The following is a 23,504-nucleotide window of genomic DNA, read 5'->3' as shown; positions in this document are numbered from 1 at the left end:
CGACGCAAGTGACAAAATCATTGAAGGAGGTTGAAAAAACAAGGGATTCTTTTCTTCCACTACTAAGAAAGGATTTTTTTTAAGTCACTTCTATATGAGGAGCATGAGCCTTCATCTGATGAGGCACGACCCATTGGGTTGCAATATGGGACACAAGGTGTTCCAGAGGCTCTGATATGAGAAGAGTCAAGAATGAAGGATCTATACGAGACTCTGCAAACTGCACTTCTCCCGAAATTGAATTTGGAAGACCAGATCCCTCAGACCATGCTGATGGGTCATGTAGGCAATTAATTTCTAGAGTAATTGAATATCTAGGATGCAGTAGAGCTGCACCACATTTTGAGCTGGATGATTAAACTGATATGTTAGACAAGGACCCCAGGAGGGCCTTATTCTTCTCTGTCATGTAGCCTTACAAAGGCGGGTCAATGCCAACTGGTAGACACTGGAATTAATTCCGGCGGTAAATAAAACATTGACAAGCAAATCTAGGACTTCAAGCAGTGGCACATTTTATCTAAGCAAGCATCCCACTCTAGAAAGTCTGGTGGTACAAGCCACCATCCTCTACATCATAAGAAACTGCCTACCTCGTTGATTCCCCCAGACAGAGAAGGCAAACACTATGATTCCATGGCAAAGAAAGTCTTCTCTGCTGCGAGTATGGCCCTTAAGTCGGCAAATGCCACGTGCACTGGCTAAGTTTACGTTTACCCTATGGGAATGCATGGCAATGGCGGCTGAGCATATCCCTGAAGGGGAAGAAAGATGTTTTTTTTAAATATTGTTAAGGATGGTAAGGACGCCATGTGAGAGTCCCTTCAGACTGGTCTCGACTCTGCGGACAGTATCAGCAGAGCTATGGCGGCTAGCACTGTAATGCTTAGATTTGCGTGGTTAAAGTATGGGTTTGCTCTGGATGTACAATGAAGACTTCTTAACATTCCCTTTGATGGCACACACCTATTTGGCAGCAAGGCTGACGATAGCCACGAGAAGCTGCAGACCTCCAAAGCGTCTGCCAAATCCCTTGGTGCTGCAATCAGACAGCCACAAACTCTCTCCAGTGGAACAGCTTGGAGGGGCATGTCCTTTGGGTTTTATTCCTCAGCTGGAAGAGCGAGAGCTCTTGTGAGTCAAAGAGGTCGGAGAAGATTCCCCTGTGGTGGACGGGTGAGAGGTGCTAAAATCACCCAGGCAATGGCTGCTTTACCCTCAGCCGCTGCATCAGCTGCCTCAAAACCTCCCTGAGGCCTTAACCCACAAGACCCCGGTGGGAGGCAGACTCTCACAGCATCTTCAAGAATAGCGGGGTATTACTTCAGATGCTTGGGCATTGGAAACAGTAGCCCGGGGTTACTGCCTTCCCTTTCTAAAAAGGCCTCAGGATCTTCCACCGGGGAGCAACTCTTTCAAAATTCCAGATCCGCTCCTTGTGCATGAAATTCTGACCCTGCTGGAGAAAAATGCCATAGAGCCGGTACCTGTAGTGGGGAGGAACAAGAGTTGGTACTCGCCTCACTTCCTAATCCCCAAGAAGGAAAGAGGATTGAGTCCCATCTTGGACTTAAGAGACTTGAACAAGTTCCTCAGGAGGACAACTTCGAGATGGTTACCCTGTCTCAGATCCATCAGGCCCTCCAGCTCCAGGATTGAATGGTGTCATTGTACCTTCAGGATGCTTACTTTCATGTGCGTATCCATCACAAGCACTGGAAGTACCTGAGGTTCACCGTTGCGGTTCTCATCAATTTTGAGTACTGCCATTCAGGCTGACCTCCGCCCAAGGGGTTTCACCAAGCTGATGGCGGTGGTGGCAGCGAGTCTCGGGAGGGGAGACGGGGGATTCACGTCTACCCCTACCTGGAAGATTGGCTGATCAGGGCACGTTCTCCTGAACAAGCCCTGGAACATCTCAGCATCACCTGTCTCTCTCTCCACAGACTGGGCTTCTCGCTCAATTACAAAACGTCCCACATGATAGAATTTAGTTAATTGGAGCAGTCCTGGATGTTTCCTTGGGAAAAGACTTGACAACCGAGGTGAGGGCTCAACACATTCTGCAGATGGTGCCCAGCGTCTCCCGAAAAAAGAAAAAAAAATATATATATATATTTCTGGTGCAAGAGGCTCACCTGAGAATGAGATTTCTCCAATCAGCTCTCAGGACTCAATGGTCCCAATTGTCAGGCAGGATGTCACACCTTCTTCAGACTCGGAGCCGAGTCTCACAGGATCTTATGTGGTGATTCTGCAAGGACAACATTCTGAAGGGAGAACCTTTTTGGCAACCATGACCGGAGATTACAGTAGTTAGGGACGCCTAACTCATGGGGCGGGGAGCACATGCCAACGATCTGACAATCAGTGGTCGTTGATCTCCATCAGAGTCCAAACTGCATATCAATCTTTTCGAGTTGAGGGAAATCAGACTAGCGCTGAAGGCCTTTTTGCCTTCTGTATGGGGAAAGAATGTCCTGATAATGATGGACAACACAGTGGCCATGTACTACCTCAACAAGAGAGGAGGCGTAGGGTCACTACCACTGTGCAGAGAATCAAACATGCTCACGAGGTCTGTGACTACTTGGAACATAATGACATTGACATCGCAGCACTCACGGAAACTTGTGGTTCTAATACTGCTGGCCCTGCCTTGGATCTAGCTATTTCTGAGGTCTAGGTTATGTCTCGCTCTGATAGATCAGAAGGGAGAGGAGGGGGGTTGCATTTATATATAAAGCTGACCTCCCTATTTGGCTAGTGCATTGCCATATCATAGATGGTATGGAAGCCATGCACATAAAAGTTGGTCTCAATGCAGAATCGACAGTTAACCTTCTTTTAATATATAGGCCCCCATCTCTTACAGAAGACCTCATTTTAGTACTGTCTAATTACTTGCTAGCAATTCTTAAGCCTAATTCGCATTTCGTCCTCTTAGGAGATTTTACCTACTGGCTAGGCCATGAAGATGACACACTGGCAGCAGAATTAGAGGATGACACACTGGCAGCAGAATTAGAGGAGACTCTCACTGATTTTGGGTTTGAGCAAAAAATTCATGTCCCCATCCACCAATTGGGCCACACATTAGATTGGGTCTCCTTGAACAATGTTGATAGCCAGGACTTTTTGGTAACCCCCTGTCCTTGGTCGGACCATGCCTTCCTTGATCCTGGCTACGTTCCCTTTAAAACTCAAAAATAGAAAGTCCCATATTAAACTGGTGAGGAACTTGAAAACTGAACCCTTAATTGGTTCTAACATCCTCTTTGGGGAGACTTTCTCTATACCTGTGTCCGATATGTCTAAAATTCTTTCTGATAACCTGGATGCCATTATTAACTCCCTGACCCCCTTGAAACAACCTGGAAGGGAAGAAAAGCAAACCCTGGTTTTCACTGGACTTGCAAAAACTGAAATCATCTTCTCTTAAGCTCTTCCATTTGTGGAAAGCCAATCAATGTCCTCAATCTCTGGCGATCTACAAAGCAGCTGCTAAAGTGTATAAATCAGAGATTGTAGCTGGTAAGAAAAACTTCCACAACTCAAGAATTCAGAACGCCAAGTCTGACGTGACAGAATTATTTAAAATATTGAAGGAACAAGAGAACATTTCCCCACCATTAGCTAACTCCTTAATTAAGGATGCCTCCTTTTGTCAAAAAATTCAAGATGCAATGCAAAACAAGCTCAACGGCATCAGGTTGGACATAGTTTAAAAAAAAACAGGCGGGAGTCTTTTGTGAGATTCCCTTCTATTCCCCAGTTTAATTTTACACCCGTCGGGACTGAGGACCTGGCAATAGTTGTGGAACAGCTGTTCTTCAATGATAATTAAATCTTGTCCTCCTGGATACTATTTGTAAATTTGTCAACTCTTCCTTATTAGAAGGGTCTGTTCCAGTTGATATAAAAAAAGGTCTGGGTCACCCCCATATTGAAAAAACCTGGCCTTGATCCGGAGGTTCCCCTTAATTATAGGCCCATATCTAATACGCTGTTCTTATTGAAAATCCTTGATCGTATTGCATATAATCACATTTCTAAACACCTTGATGAATTCCCCATTTTTAACCTATATCAATTAGGCTTCAGAAGGAGCTTCGGAACCGAGACGTTATTACTGGAATTGAAATCCAGACTTTTGGAGCGATTGGATAAAGGATTTCCGTCTCTGTTAATATCATTGGATTTGTCGGCCGCATTTCATTTGGTCGACCACGCCATTCTGATTTCCCCAATGGTCGAGGTGCCCTATCTTTCTCCACTCGCGGCTCAATGGATTGGGTCTTTCTTAGCCAATAGAGAAAGTAGGGTCTCTGTGAAGGAGGTAGAGGCTGCTCTGATGCCAGTCAACTTTGGGGTACCGCAGGGGGCCTGTAACTCTCCATGTTTTTATAATATCTTCATGTCCCCCTTCTTTGCCCTTCTGGAGCAGGAGGGGGTCATGTTTTCTAACTATGCAGATGACACTCAATGTGTCATCCCGCTGACGGGTTCTCATGCCATAGATGAAGGTGAACTCAACAGAATCTACTCTCTGATAGAGAAATGGATGAACGGTAATAATCTCGCCCTTAATAGAGCAAAACTGAGTTGATGATTGTAGGCACCTCATTGATGCTGGCGAAGCTGGACCCTGACTACTGTTGCTTTATGCTTGGTGATGTGAAACTATCCCCACATGCGAGTAAAAATCCTAGGGATCACTCTTGACCAACTATTGAATATGAGGACGTGGGTTGCCTTGTCTCAGCAACTGTTTATCATGTGAAGCTGCTGGTGCACTTGAGACCCTTTATTTCCCAGGTTACCGCTGCAACCATAGCAAGAGCTATCATTTGTTCCGAGATAGATTATTGTAGTAGTACATTGGTGGGCCTCCGTAAAACGGACATCAACAGACTCCCAAGTTGTCCAGAATGGAGCTGTCCGAGTTGTCGTTGGTCTCTCCCGCCGTGACCATGTCTCAGCGACGAGGCGGCTCAGCATTGGCTCCCGGTGGAAGCTAAAATTTGCTTCCGCCTTCTGGTCATTACATTTAAATGCAGATCCGGCCTTCTGCCCCAGTACTTGCAAAACCTCATCCTTAAAAAGGAGGTCAACAGCGGATCCCTTCGGTCCAATAATCAAGATCTGCTGGTCACGCCTAGATGTAGAATGAACAAGGACTAAAATGGAGCCTTCTTCGCTGGAGCTCCGAAGGCTTGGAACTTGCTCCCTCCCGAGCTTCGTGGTCTGATCTCTCTGAATCTTTTCAGAAAAAAGTCGAAAACGTGTCTGTTCTTGTCACTTGATTGGACGCGTCTCCTGCCCCTTTCCCACCTGATTAGTTCTGTGCTCTCACCTGACCTATGCGATCTATACCCCCCTCTGTGTTTCTTGTTGTCCATCTTGTTATGCGCCCTAACGCCTAAGGGTCCATGGTTGCGCTATATAAATATAATAAAGTAAAGTAAAGAAGCAATGCATCTTTGGTTCTGGGCAATTCAAGAAGGAGTCTCCCTATCGGCAGTTCATCTAGCCAGAGAGGAGAACACAGTGGCGGTGTCTCTCTGAGCAAGCAGAGCACAGTCTCCCACGAGTGGGAACTAGCTCAGGAAGTCCTTCAAGAGATCTTCACCCTTTGAGGAACCCCGCAAGGGGAGGAAGGATAGCTCAGGTGCAACACATTTGTCTTGAAAGCAAAGCAACGTGGCTCAACACAGGTTTGAATCCCGATCCCACACTTAGAAACATCTCGCTGGTATTAAGCACGTTCTAAATGAACAATAAATAAATAAATAAAAAAGAAATCTGTTCGAGACCAGTATCAACCAGTGCGAGCTGTACTGCTGCAGGGAATTTCCCCCAAGAGGAGCTCTAGGGGACGCGTTCATAGTGGATTGGGAGTTTCCACTCCTATACGCGTTTCCTCCAGTCCCTGTCATTCCTCAAGTAATTAGGAAATGGAAGAAGTTCGGGAAATCCATGATCATAATTGCTCCGGATTGGGTCTGGAGCATATGGTACCCGGACCTTCTGGACATGTCCATCTGCCCTCCAATAAGTCTTCCACAAAGAGAGGACCTTCTCTCGCAAGAGGAGGGCCAGGTTCTCCATCCAGAGGTCAAGACACTCAACCTTGACGCATGGTTTCTGAGAGGTTGATATATAAGGATTGGGACCTCCCGGTTGAAGTCATGGAGATTTTGCTTTCAGCCAGAAGGCCAGCAACAAAATCCTTGTACCGCTGCCGTTGGACAAGTTCTGCAGCTGGTGCAGCGACAAGATGTGGACCTTTTTATATGCGGCACACCTATGGTTTTATCTTTCTTGTTACAGCTGGCTATTCTGGGGCTCCAGGTTGGAACAGTTAAAGGGTATCTGGCAGTGCTTTCAATTTTTAAGCGCTCCTCTGAGGTATCTTTCTTCAAAATGCCGCTAGTGATAACATTTCTGAAAGGATTGACAAATGTGATCCCGCTGATCCCCTTTGAAGTTCCGGTTTGGGATCTCAAAGTAGTTTTGAAATTTCTCATGTGTACTCCTTTCAAACCTATTCGTTCCTGTCCTTTAAAGTTGTTAACCTTCAAAATCATTCTTTTGGTGGCTCTTGCATGAGCACGTAGGGTGAGTGAACTTGTCTTGCAAGCCTGCTTGCACTATTTTCTTTAGTGGTCCTTAAGGTTAAACCCACATTTTTACCAAAAATGCTGTCTGATTTTCATTTTACTCAGAAAATTATACTACTGTCTTTTTATCCTCCACCTCATCCTGTGAAGGAAGAGGAGAGATTACACAGGCTTGACCCAAGGCGTGCACTTGGCTTCTACATTTCCAGGATGTCTAAGTTAAAACAGGATGATCAACTTTTTGTTGGTTACACAGGCCATAAATTGGGTATGGCGGTAACAAAACAAACCTTGTCTTGGTGGATTATTTTAGGAATTTCTGAATGCTACAGATTAGCTGGAAAATATCCTCCTGAGGGGCATATTCCTCTGCTTTACAGGGAGGAGTCCTAATTCAGGATATTAGTTCAGCAGCCACATGGTCCTCTGCTCACACTTTTACAAAGCATTACTGTATGGACTCTTCCTCAGGCTGGGAAGGTGGATTTGGGAAGGCAGTGTTACATTTGGTTCGCACAAGCCAATAAAGAACTCCTAAAATTCTTACTCCCACCTCCAAAAATGCAACACTGCTTTGGGAGTCTGTCAAAAGATGAGGAATACGTGGGAGGACACAATCCTTTCAAAGAACAGTTACTTACCCGTGGTAATGTTCTTTCGATTGGATGTTCCTCCCACGTATTCCTCATCGCCCCTCCCAACCTACCCCGCAGTAGAATTTACTTCTTATTGCAGTTAACGTACTTTCAGGGTGAATCGCTGTCTTACATAAGGTACACCCAGAAAGTATGCATAACAAAAGGGAACTGAAGCCAACGGTCGATGCGTGCGCTATATGTATCAATGATGACGTTGACATCGAGACGGAGGCCCTCGAGGGACATCAAGTCGACAGGGCGAAGCAACCTCTGCTGGAATAATTAACCGAAGCAGCTTAAGCTGGATATGGATATATTAAAAGATGAGGAATACGTGGGAGGAACATTCCAATCGAAAGAGCGTTACCACAGGTAACTAACTTGATCGTCTGCTGGCCCAATTAATCTCCCCTGCCCCCACTATGGAATAGTGAGATTTATGAAATAAAGAGACAGCCAGAGAACATCCAGGAGTCTTTGTTTTATCATTGCAATCTCCTTGCTTTATAGATGGTTATGATTCATGTGTCTTGTTCAGGAAAGAGTAACTAAAAAAATATTTGTTTCAAGAAAAGGACCTTTTGAGGGACCTATATATTTCTGCCCTGGGTTTTCAAACTGTACATTTTTCACATTCTCAAACTTGGTAGTTGGGCCTCCTTTCCCCTCTTGGGTACTAAATATTCGCTCTGCTTTAGCCTGCAATCCCTTCAAAGCATTGAACCATATCTGACATCAAGATTGTTTCCTGGAAATCTGGTACATCTGCTTCCAGGGTCATCGAACTCCGGGCTTTATAGGACTCTGAACCTTGCGTATAGATCTGCAAGCTGCAGCTCACCGGTTGTGGACTACAACTCCTGTGATCTCTTACCATTCACTATGATGGCCAAGGCAGATATGAGTTGTAGTCTAAGACATCTGGAGAGCCAAAGGTTGCAGACCTCGTACTAGGGTCTTCCACAAAGACCGATTGGTGCTTGTCTTTTCGATCATAACCAAAGTGCTGTCAGATTTTCATCTAAATCAGGACATTTCTCTACTCTCGATCTCCCCAAATCCAAATTCGTAGGCCGTAGGCCCATTTCCTACATACGCTCTTCCACCTTCCCTGCTAAAACTTACACCTGAACAGTCAGTTACCGCATAGGCAGTTACTGCTTGCATGCTGTTGGCTTTAAATTAATAGTAAATAGGTTTTTGCTGGATCAAATGTCTTTAGGTGTGTCTCCGTGGAAAGGAACAGGGACCATGGGTTGGAAGTACAAAAGTCCCTATGGTGGTGAGCTTTTACTTTTTTAACTCCATTTTGTTACTCAGACTACAGTCATTTTAAAAATGGAAACTTGCCCCTTCAACCAAATGCATAATTGATTTTGATGTAACTTCTGCTTTCTCCTGGTCTTTTACTTTGTTTCAGGTAAGAATATGTGTACCAAGTAGCGTTTCTTCATATAGACGGATTTGCATGTTGATGCAAATTAGGAAAAAGAGGAAGCAATCTCATCTAGATTTTTAGCATAAGATTAAATTATGTAAATACAATGACTGATGTTCAAGGGCCGTGCTGTATAAATGTGCCACCCTCCTGAATGCCTTTGCAGACTTGGAGTCCATTCCTACGTGTTCATTTTGAACGTATATTGGAAGTGGCAGGTGACCATGTTGCTAGATTTTGTAGTGGCACGCCCCTTGCATGCTACTTTGAGTGATTGTGTGTTGTAACCCCCTCTCCTCCAAGTTTTGCTATTTGTTTACAAGTACCTGCAACTCTTCACGACCTTTTGAACAGTAAACGAGTTGGAATATTTGAGAAGGGATGTTTGTCTAGAGTGGAAGAATTGCCCATGGCAGGGGCTCGTAGAAGAACACTTGTGGCTGTATTTCTAGGGTAAACTTTGAATGTAATGTTCTAATATATTCAGTATTCAGGCAAAAACAAGAAGTACTGTGGCCTTACATAGTCTGCTGAGTACTGTTCCAGCTGTGCGCTTCCTGTCTGATCCTCAACTTGTAAAGAATGTATTTAACATTAAATGTGGAGACCCTGAAACATGGAAACAGGCCAATATCTATGCATTACCAACATTGCAGCTCCTCTAATTTATTTAATGGTGTTTTATCTACAGCAACATCTAACCTGTGTAGTCCTTTTTTAAGATGTACACTCAAACTGAAAAAAGTAGACCCCTCTGCCAGTGCAAGGTTCCCGTCTGTTTCTATAGAGCAGAGGGGTCAATAGACTCCTTTGCCCATGTACTTGGCACCCAGACCCAGTGGGTCTAGGGGACCAAAGGACTTGTTTGAGAGTGGGCTGGACACCGTGGAAATCTTGCTAACACATTGCAGGTCTTACCAGCACTGCCAGGCGGCTTCCCAGTGTAGGTGGCTGCGTAGGCTCAGTACTGTTGGCAGAAGGTCTTCTGATCCATTAGCACAGACTGGGAAGGCACACTAGACCCTGATGACTGAGTTGCGCTGGTAGTCTGCCTTCCATGGCTTGAAGGGATGAGAGTTATGACAACTGTGAGGAATCAGAAATGTGAGGCGGACAACTTTGTAAAGAGTTTTCACGGTTTGCCATTTTATTAAATAAAATAAGTTGAATAAACGCCTCACTATCCCTACCCTAACGAGGATTTCCCTGCCTAACATCAACTAACGGGAGCACTCTAACCAATGGATATCTAATTCTCACACTTGTATAACAATCAAAGCAAACAGAAATAACATGGCAACTTAATTCAATAAATATATATAACATAGGACCTGTTCTACAAGGTGATCAATGTTTTTGGTCGTGGTCTGGGCTAACGTCCCTTCCCAAACAAGGGTTTCTCCACAGTTCAAAGGCAAAACAAGGAAATCCGATGCAATACAAAGTTCCAAGATAGTTCTCAAAGTCTGGTACTTTGTCACAAAATTCTGTTGCTTTAATAAAGTACCTTTGAAAAAGTCCTATGCTCTCACTCCTCCTGGAATAAGAACAATTTTTGCCAACAACAAATAATTTGGTCAGGATGGTTCACCACAATTTTAACTGCGGAAAGAATTGCAACTCTTCAACCAGTTTTCACAATTCTTCCCCAAATGTCACAAATCAACATATGTTTTCTGTTAGTTCACTCTTTAGCACTTGCACCTTCTACCTCCTGGTTTACCCTTTCACCAGATGTCTTTTGGGCAATCACTTCTTGCCCTACGGGTACACTCGCCTGCCCGTCTACTTCTTCAACTCCAAAACAGAAAAGTGCTTCAATGGTAACTTTCAGATTTATATTGACAACAACTTGAGTAATCTTCTTTGATCTCACAATGTTATCAGCTTTCAGGGAATGGAAGGTTCACGTGTGTCCATACAAGGACTTTTCTACAGACGATGCTCCTCTCCCTCTGGATAACTTCTTCCAGAAGGGCAGCCTGTTTGCCACCTTTCTTCTCCTTCTGCATCAATACCGAAAGAGTAGTTAGGATAAAGTTCTCTCCTACCTCTTTCTGCCTTGGCTGTAGTAATGTGAGTTTATATCAACCACAATCACAGATGTCCCAGAACCTGTGTCGCAATTTCGACAACTCTCAGGTGTTTTAACATACCCTTCTTGTGTTTGGCAACTTCTGTTAGACTGATGTTGCCTGTTCTTTAATGTCTCTTGGATTGGGTATTGTTGGTGTGCCTGGGGTTCCAATAAAGCCGCCCACTGTGTTGTTAGTGTTTACTCATGCTCACGTAATCGGTTCTAGGTGATTTGATTTTTTTGATTTAACATCAGCCACTTTGGTGAATTTTCAATAGCTCGTCTTGCAAGGTGTTTATTAGCTTGCTTTTGGGCAGATTAGCCAGTACAGTGTTCGCAATACTTACTAGCCTGCTCTTGTATGTTTTCATCAGTTCGGTATTTGTAATGCTTATCAGCCTGCTTCTGTGTGTTTTCACCAGTTCGGTAATTGTAACACTTAATAACTTGCCTTTCACTCGCTCACGAGTGATCTTGCCTGCATGGAACGCGTGTCCTGCAGAGGAGCACCCCAGAGTCACTTGTTCCTCGCAGACTCACTGGGTAACTCGCTTCCAGGTGCTCTGCTTCATGTGCGCAAGAGTGTTGGACCCTGTGGCTTCTCCCGACCAGGCACACCCTCTCTTTTTGGTCGCCACTGCTTCCACCACGCTAGTTTGGAGCTGCTCTGACTCCAGAGAGTCTATGGTGCAACCCTGCCACCTGCAACCTCTCGACTGCTCCTTCCATGTCTGCTTCCTGCTGGGCAGCCTCTGCACAACATGGGTTTTTCAGGGTAAGCGTTTCTTCTCTGTGCTTCCCGCTGCACAACCTCTGCAGTTCAGAGCTTTAGAAGCACATTGTGATCTGGTCCCGGGATCTTCTTGCTCCTCTACTTTTTCAGCCCACTGCATGCACGGCCCGCACTGATTTCTCAACTTCTGTTTCTCTACTGCCTGTCTGTCTCACTCAGGTGTAGGTCATTTTTTCTAATCTACTCCTGCATCTTTGCTCCTCTGAATCCCTCTTCCTCATCCCAGTAATGAGGGAATTATGGGACCTGAAGTCCCTAACAAATATGTTTGTTTTCTTAGCCTCTTCTGCTTTACAATTTGGATTTCTATCTTCAAAGATATTCAACAAAGGAATATCACAAGAATCAGGCATAAGGTGCATTTGAGAAGAGGAATATGGATCTTTGGTCTAGAGACTCTTACTAATATATAACTTCTTTTTACATTGCTTTTGGGAGTTCGGGGAATTTATAACAGTAGGTGTTTCTTGGGTTATAACAGAATGTTTATTAACTTTATAAAACCACAGGGTTTATGGTTGAATTTGGTTATATTCAAATGGTCCACTTGTGGAACCGTGGAGTCATGATGGCATCAAACCATTACATATTGTGGTATCTGTAGGATTTCTTCTTTACAAGAAGTTGAATACTACTGTGTCTCGTCCCACAGCTATCCCTCACTCCACTGACCCTTTTCTACTCCCAGGTGATACTCCCGCAGTACACCACCCCCAAGGTCTGGATCAAGAAGCATCTGCTTTTCCCTGGCCGCCCGGGAGGCTACTTTAGGCAGGGTTTCAGTGAGGGATCCATAGGATTCATCACACAACCCAGACCTTGAATGGCCCTGATTGTATGAGGTTGGGGGTCTGGGACCAGTGCCACACACACACATTGTGGCAGTGAGCAGCCCCATTGATCAGCGCTTCACACCAGCAAGGTGCAGTGACAGGCTAGGATACTTGTGCCGTGGGTTGGGGGAGATAGCAGGGACACATCTCAAGAGCATTTTGTTTACCGCCCTGCTGTGTTCCAGCACCATGCTAAAGTTTATAATAGACCTTTGCCTTGCTGCCTGTTCTGTTCGCACTTCCCAAGCTGTGTTTCTTTGACATTTTGATTGGGAGAGCAGACGTGCTGTCATGTCTGGTTCTCCTCTGTACACCCTCAAATCTTAACATAAACCACATACTATAACTCAGTGAAAGGAATAATCTGTGTACATGGTCCCCATAATGAGGCTTGAATGTAGCCTGTCAATGTTTAGAAGATGACATACTGCTCTTTTTTCCAAACTTGCACTGCATCACTGACAAAGCTGTACGACCAAAAACAATATGCTTGTAGGTTTGGAGGCTTGTTGCGCCCCTCTTCAAACGGTCCCAGGCACCAAAATCTGGGGAAATCCAGAAAATGTATGTGCCAACACAGCTTCCTTTCGTTCAGATAATTTGCCCATTGATTTGTGCGCCAGTGCTTACCAAGAACTAGCCTCACAATCTATGCTTCATTCAGCCTCTAACAGCTGGTCCAGGTTCTCACTGCCCCTGTTCTCACCTCTGCAAACTAATGCCATTTTAAAGTTCTGCATGAAAGTATCCGACACCCTCCCATCCTCTTACAAATTACAAAATTACAAAGAATTGTCCAAGGTAGCGTATATGTGACTGACTAGGCACCTGGAAAAAGGCCTGCCCCAAGGGATGAAGCTTTAAAAACAATTAAGTTGTCTTAGACAATACACTTCTGCCAATAATGTTAGCCTCGCTGTGCATGGTTCTGTAAGAAAGGAGGGCACAGTGTGTTAGTTGGTTAGTGGGAAGGCAGATGCATAAATCTTTGGTGTTGATGGACACGGATTGGAAGTACCTGTTACCTGTGTGCCGATATGAACATCTCTGTTTTGTGTTTGGTACTGACTGCGTCGGTCACCCATATGGGCAGCCCCCGGATTGCGGAGTGCAAAATTTAACAGCATGGTTGTTTATAGAAGGTGGATATGTTCGGAATCTGTAAGTTCTCTAGACCTTGAGGTCATCAGAGTGTGGTACTAAGGATGCAAGATTCTAGTAGTGAGGAATTAGATGAAAGATAAGGGGGATGGATATTGATGGGGAGTGAGGATGTGGTTGTTTCCTGGCTCTTGGTTGTAGATGTCACTGAGGTTCAGTGCAGGCCAATGCCATGCAGCAGAGGTTCCATGAATCAAATTGCTTTCCCACGGATGGTAGTGCACAGCTTTGAGTCAGCTGCTAATATTTGTCATTTCTTTCAAAGCGGTTGGTTGAAAAGCCAAGTGTTGAAGTGTTTCCTGAAAGTCGAGTGTTTCACTTCTAGGCAGAAAGGTTTGGGTAGAGGTTTCCACGGTTTCATGGCCAGAACTGAAAAAATGATCCTCCTTGGTGTTTCTTGTTGAAGTGTAGTGTAGTGTTGAAACATACTTCTGAAGAATGTAGGGCCCCCTCCACGGTATGAACAATACACAAGATTTTTAAATGAACCCTTTTTTGATGGGTAGCCAGTGGAGAATACGTAATGCTGGTGTGATATGTTCAAATCGCTTCATTACGAAAAGTAGTTTTGCTGCTGCATTTTGAACTGGCTGAGTTTTCATGCGAGCAATTGTACTTGTCCTAAGTATAGTTTTGTACAAAGGAGACAACGTCTCCCAGATGCCCTTAAAGCCTTGCATTTTAATGTGTGGATAGCGAGATTTCTCCCTCATGTTCTATTTCTATGCACAGAAAAGACAAGTGAGGGGAAGCGCTTTCAGACTGGTCATCTGTCAGTGGCACCAATATAATACGAAGACAGATACACGCTGCCTTTTAAAGTACTCCTTTTTTCTGTCAAAAGATTCTTATGTTCAAAGCAGTACCATCCATGAAGAAGGCAAGGCTGTCCAGATGGTGAGTGGGCAACCAACTAGTAGGTAGGGTCGGACCTTTTACAAGATAACCATGACCCTCCCATGTAGTGTTTTTATAACTGTTACAATCACTTCTTTAAAAACATGCCTTATTTTGGAAGAAGGCATTTTAAGGCTGGAAATTAGAGACGGGTAACTGACCATGAGCAGGCTGGTAAGGCCACTGCTTAGGGTGAGGTGAAGGCTGGAAATGCAAGACTGGTAAACTAAGGTGAGGGACGAGATTATGGAGACTACTAAGATCGCACACATTGGAATAAACAAATCCATTATGAATGCCTATGTAGAAGACTGGGGACCCCACATAAGGGCTCAAACGAACAGCCTCCTCCACAAACTAGATTTAGGGTCTGATTCAGAGAAGTGTTTTATAATGGCGCAATCCCATTGGAAAAAGCTCTGTGAATCAGGCCCTAAAGTTGTATGTGGATGGCATGCATGCCATGCAACAGTTGGGACACGTGAATACTGATATCAATTCCCATCTTGATAGCAAAAGAAGGTCTTTAAAGGATTATCTGTATGGTAATCCCGGAAATCCTATATTAAAAGCTGGTATCTCTTTCTGCTGGTCTTTTCCACTATCTGTAATGTTGATGAGCTACCTCTTTCTTACTCTCAAATCCTTAACTGGGCAGGAGCGCTAGACACCGCTCCTTTTGTCTGCCTTATCTTCTCCCGGCAGCTTTTTATCTTCTGCTGCTAAAACTCCAGGTGGGCTACCCCTTCTCCAGAGAGTGCAGTATTCAGGTTCCCCTAGGCTAGCATCTAGCCTGCATTGAACACACAGCCCCTTCCTCCTGGCCCGGCTCTATGCCACTCTGCTACATCCATTCACCTGCAGACTCTCTAGGCCTCACTGCTGTTGGGCTTCTTCTCTCCAGATTGTGTCACGACCCATTGAGCCGCCAAATACACCCCCCCCCCCCAGCTTCACACCACTTTAATGGTTACTCACCCAGCATGGGGCAGCCTCAGCACCCTGGCGGATGGCCTTTAATGCTGATCCCGTGAGGTGGAGCCCAGTCTTCCGGTTCGAGTCTGATACATCCAGGAGTGTAGAAATCACTTCTTTTTCTGTTTATCAGCCTTACTCTCTCCTGGTGGCATTTTGTCTTCCGTTGCTGACTGGAGAGCTCTGAGTTCACTCCCCCGAGCTAGTGCCGGGCCTCCTTCGCATTGACCAAGCAGAACCTTTCTCCTGGTCCGGGTCTATGCCGCACTGCTGCACCTGCTCACCTCCGAGCTCTTTCACTCAGGGGGGAAGGGATATTTTAATACCGATCCTGCGAAGGAGGGGCCAGTGCACAAGCAGGCATTACAGCCCAATGGCATTAGTGGTTGTCGCGTTTTGCTATATTTTACTTTTCTTTTATCGAAAGGTGTAGGCTTAGAATCAGTTAAATTACACAATGTATCTCTATCGCAGTAAGCGTGTTTAACTGAATTCCTGCATATTGATGGTCTTTCTACATTTATACTTCCGGCAGTTAGTAGTACCGGGGAGTGGGGGGGGGTTGGAGTAGTGCTTTTGATAAGGTAAAAAAATATAACGATACATCCATCCCTGGTTCAAACAGCAGTTGCATGAACGTGGAAGCAGCAGTATTGCATTGCCAAGCTAGGATAGCCCTCAACAAGATATTAATGTTGAATATCGATCCATCCCCAATAGTAAAGAATCTGCCACAACTAGGGATCAGGTATCCATACTTTTGGAGAAATAGTTCCTGGATCACTGATGGCGGAATTCTTTTGGCTGGTGATCGTATTGCAAATTGTCCGGTTTGGAAGGGGGGGGGGGCATGGAGGGGCTGGCTATCATGGTGATAAGAATGATCAAGGTTAAACATGTAAAAAAAAGTTATACATTAAGGGTGCAATGGAGAGGTTTTGTATGGAAGAGTGGGGGTTATGAATGGTTCGTTGTTGAGTTAAAGATGTGCCTGGTGCTTTTACCTGGAGTAGAGGTACTTCTCGGGCTACTTTTTGACTATTTTCATTGCAAGGCAACACTTATAAGGAATGTACAACCTCGCTGTGTATCCTAACAGTGGTCATGCTCTGCTCTCCATGGCAATCCAGCCCACCACGGAAACTGCTAGGCGAACGGAAAGGATGGGGGCTGAAAAAGTGGTTAATGCTAATGCTGGAAATAGCATCACCTGGTTCCAAGAAAAACATTTCTGCTATGAATCGTTTTGGATGGTTTCATTGAAGGCCCTGGAGTATCAAGTGAGTTTATTAACACATTGGTTAATCCTATAAAATTTTCAGCCTCACTATGGGAAATAGGTTGTGTACCACACAGGGGTGTTGGGTTATGTGCCTCATTCAGCACAAGAATAAGAAATGTGCTTACTATCCCTGTAGTGGTAGCGAAAAGGAGAAACGCATTTTGCCCTTTTAAACTTTAAATGCAGTGGAGTACATACTAAGGAGGACCGCACGGAAAACAAAAAAGACCAACGTACAGAAATGTGGGCAAAGCCTATAAGTGAAGAACATTACATTTGAAATGGAAATGTATGGTTGTCATACTAGACAAAACGATTTTAGGCTCTAGTTGAGAATTTTGACAATCCAGATAAATGAGCTGAATTAAACCCCATTCCCGACTTAATCTGGCTTAAGTTTGGTAAAAGCCAGTGGTAAAAGGCAGTGATAGACGTGTACCAAAAAAGTAGTGGAACTGTGACTTCCGCAGGGGACAAAGTAGGAAGGAAAGGAGCAACATGCAACATATTTTTCAAGGGTTGCAGTCATGCTGTTTGACAGCCAATTGAGTGGAAACAGATTTCAGTTTAGCTGTAACTGAAGTGGGGAAGTGTGCTTTAACGTCACAGGGTTCAGTTCTGTAATGGTGAAAATGGTTGGGAAAAGTAGTGGAGCTGTTAACAGTAAAAAATAAAAGTAGTGGGGCTGTTTGGGAGAATTCTCAAAATGTGCCAATTCCTTCCACCTTAGAGCCCTCCAGCTCTTTTGCTAAACTTCGGGACTTTGAACTTTTTAATTGTTTGTTTTCTGTGTTTACTTTCTTTGGTTATGGAGTTTTAGACAACTCCATAGGCATTATCTTTTCATGTGTGTCACACAGCACCCTCAGTGCAGTGTCACAGGGACTCCTTTCCAGGCTTTCCCAAGGTTAAAATACCTTCTCTGGGATCAACTACTGTTTCCCAGAGTAAGTAAAGTGAAATTGACTTTACTAGTCTTTTTAAATTCCTAGACCCAGCACACCCTATCTTATTATAGAGTGCTGAAGTGGTTATCTAGTATCCCCTGTGTCTAGAAACTCATGTAGCAGTCAAATGCTACTCTTTCCTCTCGAAATGGCTGGTGGCAGTGGTTTTAAAACGAACTATCATGATTTTTCCCGACCGCGAACAACGGTAGCGTTAAAATCGCGGGAGCCATGTTTTTCAAGATGGCGTCTGAGCCCCCTTTGTTTAAACGGGTCTTTTTTTAGCCATTTCTTTTTGGAATGGTCCTTCTAGAATTTGTCACTGCGCGCCAAACCAGGTTTGGTCCCTTTGTTCCTTCGCCTTTGGCGGGCTTCAGGACTGAAGACCGCCTCTGGCGCCTGAGTTTCTGGGGTGGGCAGGAAGTGAGGGAGGTGCCCGAAACTCCCTGAGCTTAGTCTCCTAGGAGACCCAAAAGCACTCTGGCGTGATTGGCTGGCTGACTGTCCGGCAAGGACAGCCACCCTGCTGGGTGATTGACAGCTAGGCTGGAATTAATGGGAGAGAACTGAATAAAAGGCGAGTCTCTTCGCTTGGAAGGCAGAGTCAACCACTGGAATGAAAGAACCGAAGATGAACTTGAATAGGACAGCTGCTGCAACTTCTGGACTGTTGGTTTGCCCGGTGAAGCCCTGCTGCAGGTCCGAATTGCTAAGTTCACCTCGACAGAGTAGCCCTGCAAGGCTGGTTAGCCAATCTGGGCGTGCTGGATACGAACGCATATCCAGCACGCCCAGATTGGCTAACTAGCCCGCCGCCCAGAAGGACTAGGATTCTACTAACCAGGCAAAGTCGTCCCAGAACTGGACCACCCATAATTGCCCATGCCTTCATAAAGACCACGGTCGAAACACGTGTTGGCTCCCCTCTCACATAACCTAGCACATCTGCTAGGCCCTCTGTTTTTTGTGCCATAACATTAACCCTCACTGATGACAACAATTCAAGACTTTCTCCTTTATTTCTAACAACCAAGAACCTTCATGGTTATAACCAACGGTTGAAACCAACCACCAACGCCTCCACCAAACAAGGTTTGCCAACCAACCCGTGCTGCTTTATATTTATCCACTATATCCTAATTTATCAGGCCCGCTGCCATTCCTATTTCATGTAAAATATTTTATATTGCTCACATCTGCAAGCATAACTACCTGCAGAAAACTCGCTATACGGCCGAGACACTGCAAGAGTCTTCAAAAAACATATACCCACCTCTGACTTAATACCTTACTTTCAACACGGTGCAATGGGTAATTTTTATGGTTAATTGGGCTTTGCAATCACTGCATTGAATTATATGGTTGTGGCTGCCGGAGTGATGCAGACATTTTATTTAGAAATCTTGAAGCCTGGTTGCAACAAATGAATATGAAGTATACCTATTAAAAAATGTAGTCTCGCTGTGAGGTAACTATGGAACAACACATCGTACTTTCAAATGATGTGTTTTTAACTTTCTCATTTCAAGGTTGGCTTCCATATCATGACTATCTTATCGTAATTATTGGGTCCTACTTTTTAAGACTCATTGCACTTGTTTGTGAGCACATTACGTGCAATGGTGTTGCGTGAACGCATGCCTACAGAAAATATATTTCCACCACTGCTAGCATCGCAAATTGTTATCCGATGAGTATCTTTGTGTCCATCATGTTACCCAGATTGTGTAGATCCGAGGACTGCATTCCTTGCATACTCTCGCTGAAGGCAGTAGGGTTTAAAGTGAAAGATTTGTTTCTTCTTCTCTGTAAAAGAAACGTCAATCACTCTCTTTTTGTTTTGTTGCTCACTTCACTATGTGACCATATTCTGAAGTTGTCTATTGGACCTCGAATGTACTGCATGTTACCATCTCTGCACAATATTAATAGTTAATATTAATAGTTAGGTGTTATAACTTGTGAAGGATTGCTGTGACAGAATCGCTTGACTCTAATTATCCTTTCGCCGGCACTGCGAGCATTCCTGGGCTCTTGCCGGTCATAATCCGCTTCCTGGAGGAGGCGGAGCTTGTAGGTCACGTGCCACATCACGTGACTCTTTCATCCCCGTCAAAAGGCAGAGGCCGCCACCCTTGCGGCGTTAAGCCCGGTGGAGATAAGGCTGATAGCTGTGCTGTTGTGAGGCTGTTGGGTGGATGGTGGTGAGGTGACTTGGATAAATTTTCGGTACACTTATTTGTTGTACTGCTTTTTAGTTACTGCGAGGATTTAATTTAAATTGACCTTAAGCCATCTACTTAGTAGTTTACAATCCTGTAGGTCATAGGTATAGTATATCAATTGTTGGTTTTAATTTCTCATTTCTCATTTTTTAATGTTCACCCTGAAGTCAGGTATGCCCTCTGATAGTACTAGAGACCCAATGGTGCTGCGGCCCAGTGAAGTGCTGGGTACTTTGGCTCAAGCATCTTCCCCTCAGACGCCTTCTAATAAAATTATTCCAAATACCCAGGAGAAGTCTAAAAGTGGAACACGGGTGTCAAGGAAAAATATTATCTTGACTCCAACTACTAATAACCCCAATCATAATGATATACGTAAATTTTATGAAACAGTTCAAAGGGGAAGATCCCTGTCTGAGCCAATGAACCTGTCTCTTCCGGTGGCTAAAACGCCCAAAGTGGGTGTACCAAATTCAGCTATAACTGATGTGAATTTACTAGAAACCCCCTTAAAGGTTGTTACTCCTGTTTCCATTCTAAGAACTACCATTTCAGATCAGACATTATTAACTGTGTCGCACTCTCCTACAAAAATTTTTAAACCCATTTCAACTTGTGCCACTGTTGTAGAAGAATCAATGCATGAGAGTGAAGCCCAATTCAATTCGAACTCTATTGTAATACATGAAACGTCCATTTTGAATGAATCAATGTCTTCTGTAATTATTGAAACAGTGGGACATGTTAGTCCCGTTAAATCTTTTTCACCCCCTCACTCAGACCTCATTGACTGTAGGGATTTAGAAAGCTCGAGGGCTTCAACTAAGATCGATTATGCCCAACCGTGCTCCATGGATTCAACTAGAGTGGATGAGGAGTCCTTTCTAAATCCAACTCCGCGTCGCTGTCTAACTACTGACAAGAAAAAACAAGGCACTTCGATAGCCACAAACTCGGCCCTTTTAGAGGTCACGCTGGGGGCAATCAATACCACGATTCATAGCTTATTCAAGCTTTTTGATTCCTTAGAGCATAAAATAACTGCTCAATCAGACAAGCTAAACATCATTAGTGAATGGATGAAAGTGAACTCAGGGAAATGTATGTTAAATAAATCTGAAGAGAACTTGGAAAAAAGAATCTCTCTTCTTGAAACATATGTTTTATCTCAGCAAGCTCTACTTGGAAATTCTGGTGCATCTATTATGCAACGTACTTGCACTATGGAAGCCGTCAGCGCTGTACCTGTGCCTTCAACCTCCGCACTACCAACATTCCCTAACGTTATTCGACCAATTGAATGTGTGGATGATATCAGAATTGCAAAAAGCAATGAATCTTGGATTAGCTTAGATTCTTCAGCGTTGGAGGTTGTCCAACAAATTGATCATACTAAAACACACGGTAGTCAAAAATCCAATGCTCAAGGGAATAGTCGCTTAATGGTGACCAATAAAAAATCAAAAGTTGTAACCTCAAAGATTGTCCCCAAAAAAAACCTTCAAAAGCGTCTCCCGGTAGAAGTTCAAAAAATTACTTCTTGCCTACCATTTGTTTCAATAGATAGTGGTGCTGATACCACTCAGGTTAAACCAAACAATATTGTAAGTGTACCTACAGTAACTAATGCCACGTCAGGCACCTTTGTAACTTCACAAGTGACCCCTAAGGAGGTTTTGGTATTACCTGTGGAACATGATCCCCTGAATGAACTGGTAAATTTATTATTAGCATCTTCCGATAAGCCATATCCCCTGCCTGTGGTTTCGAGGAGTTCTTCAGCTCATTCACATCCAGCTTTAAGCAAGGAAGTTATGTATGCTCAAAGAGTCGATCTCCCAACAGGTTGTCCCGATCGATTAACCTCATTAAAAGTTGCGGTAGACTCGTATTTATCAAAAAAAATCTTAGAGGCCATGCCAGAACCATCAACTGGTAGAGCCCCGTCATCTCAGATACATAAACCACTCAATGATAGTGTTGTTGAAGTATCCTCCCGCAATAATGAATCCGGTACTGGTCTAAACCAGATTCTACCTTTAGGAATGAGTTGTAGTCAACAAAAAATTGCAAAAGAAACATTTAGAACGAACACAGAAACTGCCAAAGCCACTCATATTAATCCTGTAGTTGACGGTGGCACTGCATTGTCAAAGAAATTCAGCTCATTTCATACCTTGATTTTAAAGTGTCGCGATGGGTCTTACCCAAAATATGATTTATGTCGGGCTAGTGTCCTCAATATCTTTGGAGATGTTGAAGGGTTGGATGCTATTGCTTCCTCCGACCTAAACCAAATAGAATTCTTGTGTGATAAGAATCTTTCCGTGGTAAGACTATGGATTAAATCTGGATTAGTTCGCAACACTATTTGGAATGCAAGAATGGATCTATTTAATCTTGGGTTTTTATTAGCTCAAGATCCAGCTCGTCAACCCACCAATGATATAAACAAAGATTTTTTAAAATCCAAATCTCAATCGGAATGTGGCTGTAATTTCTGTATTAATAATCTACGTACAGGCATGCCGGCTTTAGTCAATCATAACTCATAACCATTAAAAAATGTGCTTTCTACTGATATCTCTTTAGCTTGTTGGAATACTCGAGGCTCCTCGCATTTGCAATGGTCATCAAATAATCAACTGAATACATTTGACATTGTTGCATTGCAAGAAACATGGTTATTAAAGTCGCCAGTTTGGGATGACCATGAGCTCAGTCTCCTTCCAGCTGAATACAGCGGTAAAGGTAGACCGACCGCTGGCTTACTAGTTGCGGTGAAAGTGAGCAAAGGTTTCAAAATCTCTCCCTGGCAAGCTCCAAACAAATATATACAATTGGTTAAAATCACTTTTCAGAAACTCACATATGCCCTTATTAATGTGTACAGAAACCCTGCAGGCATTACTGATGAAAACTTCTATATAGCCTTGTCATCTCTTTTTGAAATGATTTCTATTCAGGGTAATATATCTGGAACCCTTGTAATGGGGGATTTAAACTTTACTTGCATTGAACACAACCTAATGAATAAAAATCGTAATGGACTACGGTGGATGTCCTTTATGAATGATTTAGACCTAAAAATGGCAAATGGCACAATTTTAGGAGATATCCCCTCAATGAATACCTGGGAGCGAGGCAATTCTCAATCCACAATTGACTATGTATTTTTATCTAACAGCATATTTGAGAATGCCTCTAAATTTGTTGTCGTTAAACAAACAACTAGCGACCACCATTTGTTAGCTTTGTCTTGGTCGATCCCTGTACCAAATAGCCCTAAGAATGCATGTTATTATAAACAAATCTTGACACTAAATAATGGTAAAAATAGATTCAAGTGGTCTTCGGATAAATTGTTGGCTCTAAATGAAGCAATTTTATTGAATAATCAAAGAGCACTAGGAGCCTCGTCTTATATTGATGTTTTAAGCACCTTTGCAAACATCCAACCCGTCTTTAATAGAACTTTGAGAGGTCATGTTCATGGGTTTGATATGGCTCTCCATGAGAGAAAGAAAGCCCATCGTAAAGAGATCCGAATACTCCGAAAATTACCATTAGTTGAACAAATTAACGCGATCAGGTCTGTCAACACAAAATATCGCA

At 43.8% G+C, this 23,504-nt stretch overlaps 1 protein-coding gene across 1 annotated transcript in view; it reads left to right on the top strand.

The window, feature by feature from the left end:
• ANKRD46 (ankyrin repeat domain 46) overlaps positions 1-23,504 on the top strand; it is a 148,591-nt gene that overhangs the window by 61,376 nt on the left and 63,711 nt on the right. The window lies entirely within an intron of this gene.

This window comes from Ambystoma mexicanum, chromosome 5q, assembly GCF_040938575.1.
Source record: "Ambystoma mexicanum isolate Mex_15411 chromosome 5q, UKY_AmexF1_1, whole genome shotgun sequence".
Taxonomy (NCBI): domain Eukaryota; kingdom Metazoa; phylum Chordata; class Amphibia; order Caudata; family Ambystomatidae; genus Ambystoma; species Ambystoma mexicanum.
Note: the sequence above shows the minus strand (reverse complement) of the source record. Positions and strands in the feature narration are given on the sequence as shown.